The sequence below is a fragment of the Neolamprologus brichardi genome, chromosome 16 (genome assembly GCF_056152115.1).
Source record: "Neolamprologus brichardi isolate AB-2024 chromosome 16, ASM5615211v1, whole genome shotgun sequence".
NCBI lineage: Eukaryota > Metazoa > Chordata > Actinopteri > Cichliformes > Cichlidae > Neolamprologus > Neolamprologus brichardi.
Window position 1 is genome coordinate 2,960,477 of NC_142119.1, and position 8,840 is coordinate 2,969,316.

An 8,840-nucleotide genomic window follows, 5' to 3' on the forward strand; every position below is an offset into this window, starting at 1 on the left:
GTAATTTTTCCACAGATTTAAATGTTACTTAAATGCCATAAACATGGCCACAAATCTGTCATGGTCCTGGGCCATGTTGGCCCAGCATTCTCAGTTTTCTTGTATTTTTGTATTTTGTTCCTTATGCCGTGGTTCCTAGGTTCTGTTAAAGATGTTCCTTATTTGATTACCCCCTGTGTGCCCCTCTGTGTATCTGTGAGCCCTCGTTTCCCCTCCTTGTGTTTCATTTAATGTTTTCCCCAGCCCGTTATGTCTGTGCTCTCTCTCCTCCTGTCTGAACCTCTGTGTACTTCCTGTTTTACTTTGACAGTCTCTCGTCAGTATGTGTCATGTTGTGTTCACTCCTGCCCTGTCTCGTTACGATTATCTGTGTCAGCTGTGTTCCCCGTGTGCTCCCACTTCCCTCGTTAACCCTCTGTGTATTTATGTGCATGTCTCCCTCAGTTCGGTGTCGTGTCGTCAATGTCTCCTCCCCGAACCTGTGTGGCTTTCTGTATTCCCAGTTTAGTTCTGTTTCGTGTTAAGGCCTGCAATAAAGCAGTGATTTTGAGTTCAGTTCCTGTCTCCGTGAGTTTTGCGTTTGGGTCCTCATCTGCCTCCACACAGCCAGTTCATGACAAAATTCAGATCTTTTTTTCTCTCTCTTTAACTCTACAGGGAACTGGCTACAGAGTAGTCTTTGCTTTATGTTTTGGAATATTTATATATTGCTATTATATTTATATAATAGTTTTGGTAGGCTACTAAAACCATAAAAATATACATTTAAAGGACTAAAATGAAACATCAGCAAAACACAAATCTTGTGTTAACATTTATAACTGGAACTGTAGACTAAGAATTTACAGCTCCAATCGTGCCTTTATGTTACTGTAATAAAGCGTAATTGCACTTGGAGTGAAATACTTCTTCCCGCATCTTCAGAATGACGTTACACGCTTATATTTAGCATGCTGAAAATCTAGTTGGGTTGTGTATGTAGGAAGATAGCTAGGTAGGATGGGTAGATAGGGTGGGTTGGTAGGTCTGAACCAAAGTGACAAAAAATAATTATAATACAAAATAGCACAAGACCAATATCCATGCCTGTATTTAAAAAAAAAGAGAGAGAGATAAAAATGTGGCTCTAAGAGTGTGCAGCCATGCTATTTGGGTTTTGCTTTAATATTTATATTTTTGTGTACTTGAAATAATAATCTGTGTCTTGACCTGAAAGCACTTTGGCTCAACTCCTGTTGTTTTTCAAGTGTGATTTAAAAAAAAGGGACTTCTTGCTGATGTTGATGTTGTAGTGGGTATAGTGCAATACTGTACTTGAACATGAGTAGCAATATGATGATGAAATGAAAGAACTAAGTATGACTGGAAGTTATTATAAGTCACACTCTGGAGATCATTAATGTCTGTACCAAATTTTGGACCTCAAGGTTGCAGTAGGGAAAAGACAAGGGATTACTAAAGTCATCAAGACATCCCATCTAGGGAACATGAATGTCTTTAGAGACTTCTGAACCAATCCACAAAGGGGATATTGAGCTGGTTAACGTGGAAAAAGTGAAGTGAAAGTCAAGAGATCAAAATAATCTGGATCTTATCCTCTATAGTAAGTCTGTAGCACATTTCATATACATTTGCTAAAGATTTTATAGTTGGTGAAACATTTTTTTCTGAATCAAATGCGTGAGACATTCGGCTGACCAACAACTGGCAGCAAAAAATGACTTAAAAAGAGGCTGAAAAGGTTCAAAAGGAAAAACTGAAGAGCTACACTATGTGCACCTTGCCAACGTTATTAGAATTTATCTGCAGAAAAACATAGAAATTTGTGCCATATTCAATCACAATCAATCCAGTTAGAGGACAGATATTTCATTTGGAGTTATAAATGTCCCCCTTATGGTCAGGGGATCAACAGAGTGAATGATACATTCTCTAGACACCATTTATGATTTGCTATTACTATTGCCATTTTTACTGTGCATTTATACACTTCATAACATTGGGAATTGACTGTATGCCTTTTCATTGCCTATCAATAAACATATTTTTGTAAGCAAGCTACAAAGGGACACACATCCATTTAAGGTAATAAGATAAGAACAGAAAATTAGTTTTAACTACAGTAATTAGAGTTTATATATTGTTTGTATCGACTAATTGTTGATAGTCGCTTTAACACAGTTGATGGATGGTTTACAATATTCACAGTTTTCAGACTGCAACATTTCTTTTCCTCCTACACCTCGTTCAACAAGCCCTCAAGATTCCCCAAACATCTGGACAAATTAAAACGATGCCCTGGGGCTTGCCAGGTGCATCCCAAAACATCTGGAGCCTTTAACAGATGTGCAAAGCATACCATCTGGAGAAGTGTTTCAGCAGTTAGATAGCTCAGTGGTAAAGGTCTTCCTGCACAAGCAGCAAGGTTCAAGGATGGCAAGAGGCCACAAAGTTGGATAAAACCATTAAATAACATGTTTATAGCAATAATGTATTTTCCTAGTGCAGAAAAAAGAAAACTGACACCTATTTCAAGCTGATATGTGGATCTGTAAGGCTCCGTCTGAAAACACTGGTATATGTGTGGGAGTATGATAAGTACGCATTTTAAAAGTTTAGTTATCATTTTACCGTTATCAATGTATGAATAGGTTTTAACTCAGCTCCAAAAGATTAACAATGCACCTATAAGATGTTTGAAGACCAGCAATAAACTAACAGTGAACTTGTTAACTACCAGTCAATGGGCTTTAAAACATGGCTAGTGCTACATGCTAAAAAAGCCTGATGATCCAGAGACAAAAAGGAACACAGCAACCAAAAAGCTTTGAAAAATAATGCAAAATGAAGCTTGCGCCAGCAGGTTGTGACAATTATGCACACTTCTTTCAGGGCAGAGTGGGGTTGGGAATGCTCTCTGATTAGTAATGTATTTTTAAATGAAAAATGCCTGATTCCTAATAACATTACCCAAAAGAAAGCTAGTTTTATCGAGTGAAGCCTGTCTGGACTAATGAGTGTGACATCCATGCAAAACTGTAGCCAACATCAGCAACGCACTAGTTTCATTAAGAATGTGCTGACTGTCTTTTATTTTTAATTAAAATAACCCCGAGATGTCTTTATTGTGGCTAATTTAGCAAGTTTCCTTGATAATATTGACAAATTGTAAGCTAACTTGCATATTTGATCTGGCATAAAATCTGCCTTTCTGACACAGCACTATTTATCAGGGCCTGGGAATGGCAGTAGCAGTACACTGACTTATGATTGCAAAGTTTTGGTTTGTGAAATCCTATTTCAAAGTCTCAAGATCAGTGCTTTTACCATTGGCATCTTTTCAAACTAGATGAGTAAGTAACAAGTAAGTGTTAGATCTACTTGATAAATCTTACATTTACTGGTTAACAATTTGTGAATACAAATTGCTTGAGAGTTTTTTTGCCATATTGGATGTGATACAACCACTGGTGATGAGGGGAGAAATACATGTTCCCTCCCTGACTGGTTGGCAAGTGGGTGCTGGAGGCTGCTGGTTGCTGCTAGATGAAATTGGCTGCAAAGAGGTTGTGGCACCAAAAACCTCTTAGTAATTGTTAGGGTTACTACCAGATTGCTGCAATTGCCACAGTTTGCATAAAAGTTGCAGAATGGCTTGCAAGCATTTGCTAAATAACCCCTGGGCAAGTGAAATGTTAAAAAGTGCAAGGCAAACTACAAGCAGCTGGTTTGTGTCCTACTCTTGACAGTTTCACAACCAGTTAGTGAGCAGTTCCCAATCTGCAGGCAAACACTCACCATCTACAATGACCAGTTTCACCTAGTGACAGATGGTTGCTAAGTGGTTACCAACCAGTCTCTAAGGTTCTCTAACTGGGGCCTAATGGACAATATTTAGCCTATTTGGTGTTGTTAGGGTCGTCACATACAAGTTCAAGCTTTCTTGTCATCATGGTGCAGTCACAGTGCAACAACCATGATCTCAATTACAATATTACAATATATACAATATTGCAAACTAACAGAGCAGGACAGTCCATTTTGGCCTAATTTAAGAAACCTCCAAATTACCCATTTGTCACAAAATTAAAAGAAGAGGTCAATTTATAAGTGAAACTGGCGTCTGTTAAGTAACTCTCCTTTATAGGAAAATTTTAAACCTTATTCCATGAAAATACATTGATTAGTGGTTATGGTAAACACCCCATAAAGTCCAACTGACTACTGACTTAAACAATGTGCCCCTGGGAAGACACTTCATCTTACGAGGGCATGATGTTTAAAATCCAGGTTGTAATCACTTAAACAACCAGAAGATGATCATATCAGGCAAGATTGACAGGTTGTTTATTAAAATGTCTCTCGGGCCCCCAGAAAGCAATGAAAAGCAATAAAATCAGCCAGTCTGGGACATGATAAGGGCCAGATGGCCAGCTGCTGAATGCTACCTGTCTTCACCTCTATAGTGATTTATCCTTCCCGTCTGCGCTCTGCTTGCTATTTCACTTAGCAATGAGGAATCACTACTCCAACCCCAAAACTGACAGTCACCTCTGGGAAGCTATCGCTTGATTAATGACTTTGTAAGGCTGCTGGAAGCTTGGAGCGAGGACAAATTTGGTGTTCACTCCAGATATGTTTACAAAATTCCTCAATGTCAGTGTTTGTTTGTGAGGAGGGGTTAGGTGACGAGCAAAAAATGTGACCCCAAGTTACAAGGCAGCTGAGCATTGCCTCTCCTGGGACAGAGAGCTGACAGTGATGAAGGGTAGATGTTCCTCTAAGGAGACAACGGGAGGGAGGATTATGGAAACCTCCTGTCTCCCAATGATATGCCTGTGCTCTTAACAGAGACGGATGTAGAATAGTATCAGGTATGTGTCAAAGAGGGCTGGATTGGTTTTGACATCTCAGAAATAACATTTATGGTACATTTTTACAGATTAATGCACACAATTAATTTTACAAGAGGATTGGTTGAGTGACATTCATGCAGCAAGCAGGAATTTCCAGAATTAGGCCTCGGTGGATAGATCCAAGAGACTGTCTGAGCATGGGCTTGACATTTATTGATATGGAAAAAGTTTATGGCAAATATATTTGAAACATAAGCAGTGTTTATTTATAGGTTTGTTTCTTTAAAAGCTAAAAACATCATATGACTAAAACGGACCTACTTAAAGCAGTTATTCCTTTGAAAAACTAGATATTTCTTGAGCTAGACAGCAGTAGCATTTTCTTTAATTACCTAAAACATATTCCTCCAATTAGCACATCTTGGGATATAACCTCTTGCTACTGGAATTGATGACAAGTAATTAAAAATTACAAACACCAGACTTGATGGCCCCATTGAATATGCCCTTGACCCATGAAATTGATTTTCGTGTGACTGTAAATTCTCCAATGGTTGGGAACCTGTGGCTTTTTAATGGCCGTTGCATTAGTGTGTGTGCCTGAAGCCCATAAAAACAACTGAGTAGCCGTTCAGTGGTTAGCAGAAAAGTGCAGAGTCACAGCAAGGCACCAGCACCAATTACCAGCCAAGAAACAAAGTAGATGCAGCAAAGTAGTCCCATATGGACCGGTGGTATGTTAACAGTTTTGATAAATGTTTTCTGCGTTGTGCTGATAATAAGAAGATTTTGATTCTTTGGGGGCCTGACTAAGAGTATTTAATGTCTTTAAACTTCTGTGCACTCAGAGGAGACTAATGATATACAATTAAAATTATAATTACCATGTACTATCTCAGAAGGTTGTTTTCAGTACAGTTTATTTATTGGCAGATTTACACAAAAACTACCTTAGCTTATTTTCATGAAAGTTGGTGAAAAAGTGAGGCAGGGATAAAACAAAAACCCATTGAATTGCCTGCACCATTAGTACTGTAACTCCAGCAATGAGTTGAATTTAGAGGGACATTTGTCCATGTAACTTGGTACATTTCAAGGAATGTGTAAAATAACATCTGGCATGTGACCAAGGCTGAGCATGACAAAAATACACATTTTTAAATAATTTTAATAGCTTTATATAATAGCCTCTTGGGTGAATGCAGCATGGATGAGGAAGCATTAGCTCAACTCCCTTTTCTGTAACTGACAAATGCCCATTGAACTGTCAGCCCCAGTGGCATCTATGGATCTGAGGCTCTCTGCCTATATATCTGGAAATATTCATGTTTCAGTAGATCTTAGGACTTACCTTAAATGCAGATGTCAGCACAAATTTCATATAAGATGCAAGAATTGCAACTTTGATGTCATGTCCATGTGGCTAGAAGCCATGACAATTTATCTGAAAAGCCTTTTGTCTCAGTCCCCAAGGTTGATCACTCCTAGGGAGACGCAGAAGCAGTGGCTAAAGTGCCTTAAGGAGGACGGCATGTTAATGTTCTGTCAAAGGATGGATTTGTTCATCCCAGGTGGAGACAGATCCTGTCATTAGAAGGAAAGAAGTTGTTCTTCTCTGTTCTTCTTGCAGGGTAGATATAAAATACCAATACATAGGTAATAACAATACATACACAGGTAGTCATAGAGTCGCATTTACCGGCACACAAGAAAATTCGTTAATAACCATTTAAAAGATTAAAAGAAGTGGGACTGTAGGTATATATATACAAGTATATAGTATACATCATGCCCACCTAAAGCCATAATTTTACTGGCTACTAAGTTTCCTGTTTCTTCTTGGTGGGTCGTCAGCTATGGTGGTAGTTTTATTTAAAACTGTTAAATTAACTGATTACTACATTTGAATGTGACAACATTATCTTTATGTCCTTTATGTATGTGGGTGTATAAAAATGTTGTCTTTTTTATAAAGCTAGCTTCATATTTCTAAACAGAAACAGGTGGTGCAATTACCCAGAACTGAGAACAGCTTTCTATGTGACCACTACTCATAAAAGTTCCAAAAATAGGGTGGGAAAGGGGGTTAAATATAGTTCATGTCATTTTATTTTGGATCTGATGACTCTGTTAAAGTCTATGGTTACCTCTGGGTTGCAAGAGTGGGGTACAGTTGCCCTCGTTGCTGAATATGACCTAAAAAGCAGTAGCTGTGCACATTAGGGCAGTAACAGGAGATGAGTATACTATCTACATGGCGCTGTATGTGAAATTAATAAGTGGGACATACTGCAAGCAATTCAAAACTGCTCTTTTTGTTCTCGTTCTTCATGTCAGCACAATGACCAGAAAATGCCTCATTTTGATTCCAAAAAAAGTCAAAAAGACTGCAACAGGTAGTTTAAAAGACAGCTGGCAAAATGAACCACTGCTGACCTTTTAAACATTGTGGTCACATGGTCAAAAGATGATGATCAGTTAATCCACCCCAATTACTCTGATATGCTCCCTAGATGCCGAAGACAGCGTGTACACAGCAGATTCTGCTGCTGTGCGAATTTCTGGACACAAGCGACTGTGGAGTGACTGTCCAGCAGTGCGGAGTTTCAAACAAGCATCCATGTGGGAGTGAGGGACAACGAGTGGAGGGTGGAAGGGGTGAAAGGCGGGGCACGAGTTTTTGCTGGCATTTATCCCTTCCCCAGAGGCACTTTGCAGTTTGCTGGCCCTGCAGCAATGCTGAAGCCATCTGTGGGTTCTCTCAGCGGAGGCCACGTAAAACAAGACGTGTGCTGTGGTTTGACCTTTCACAGTCCTAACTATAATATTATCATAAGTTGACTGATCAGATTGCACTTTTCCCTGTGGTTGGTTTCAGTGTCCATATGCCAAAACCTATGAGTGAAAGTCTATATGTGGTACATGGTCAGACCTGCTGAAGTACGACCGATTATCATTATGTCAGGTTGAGAAAATGATTAAGACATGAATAACTATAACCAATATACTTTTAGATTTTGACTCCCATCATTCCTCTCCTTTCTGGCACACTTTAATTTCCCCATGCTAAATGTTAAGCAAGGCATAATATGCTAATGTCTTTAGGAAGTGGCCCCACTACACGTTAGCACAGTGTGAAGGATTTGCTCAACTTTGTGGTTGAAATTACAGTGCAAATCTCTGAAGCATTTAATGCAGCCAGGGATAATATACAACTATCTGTCAATACTAAAGGCTGAGCGGCCAGCACTAATTGAGGAAAAAGAATTATGGGTAGTAGCTGGCACAGTACACCTCTCTGCAGTGCCAATGCCCATTCCAATGGTGCCACAATGAGGCTTAGGGAGAGTAAGATACTGTGGCTTTTGGACAGAAATCAAGTTAGGAGGTCAGATGTCACTCTACAGTTTGAAGGCTGCTGTTTAGATAATGCATAATCTGTGAGAAATTGGCCAAATAAACCAAAATGTCAGAGAAAGGGTTGTCTTCCTTTAAGCATATCAACCATTATTGCTACTACATTCCTTTTTCACTTGTTAGTCTCTTGACCATGCAGCAAAGACAGGCTCACCTTTATTTAAGTGGACTTAATCTGTTCACTTCCACCTAACTACCTTATAGTTGGATTCTAGTAGAGTAGCTTTGCATGATTTAAAGTTCACAATAATGCACATTTATCCTATACCGGATCATAGTGGAGTCTCTTTGACTGAAAACAGCATCATAGTCAAAGGTACCCTTTTTGGAGCTTCTGTGTTAATAGTAGCACAGATCTATCTACTTATCTGCCCGTCTGCCTGCTTGAAACGTGTCTATTTATTGGTACTATTTGGTACAATCAATCTATTTATCTGGTATTATTTATCTATCCATTTATTTATCTAGTACTACCCATCTATTTGGTTCTATCGATATATATCTATTTATCTGGTATTATCCATCCATCCATCTGGTACTGCCTGTCTGTCTGGCACAAACAATCTG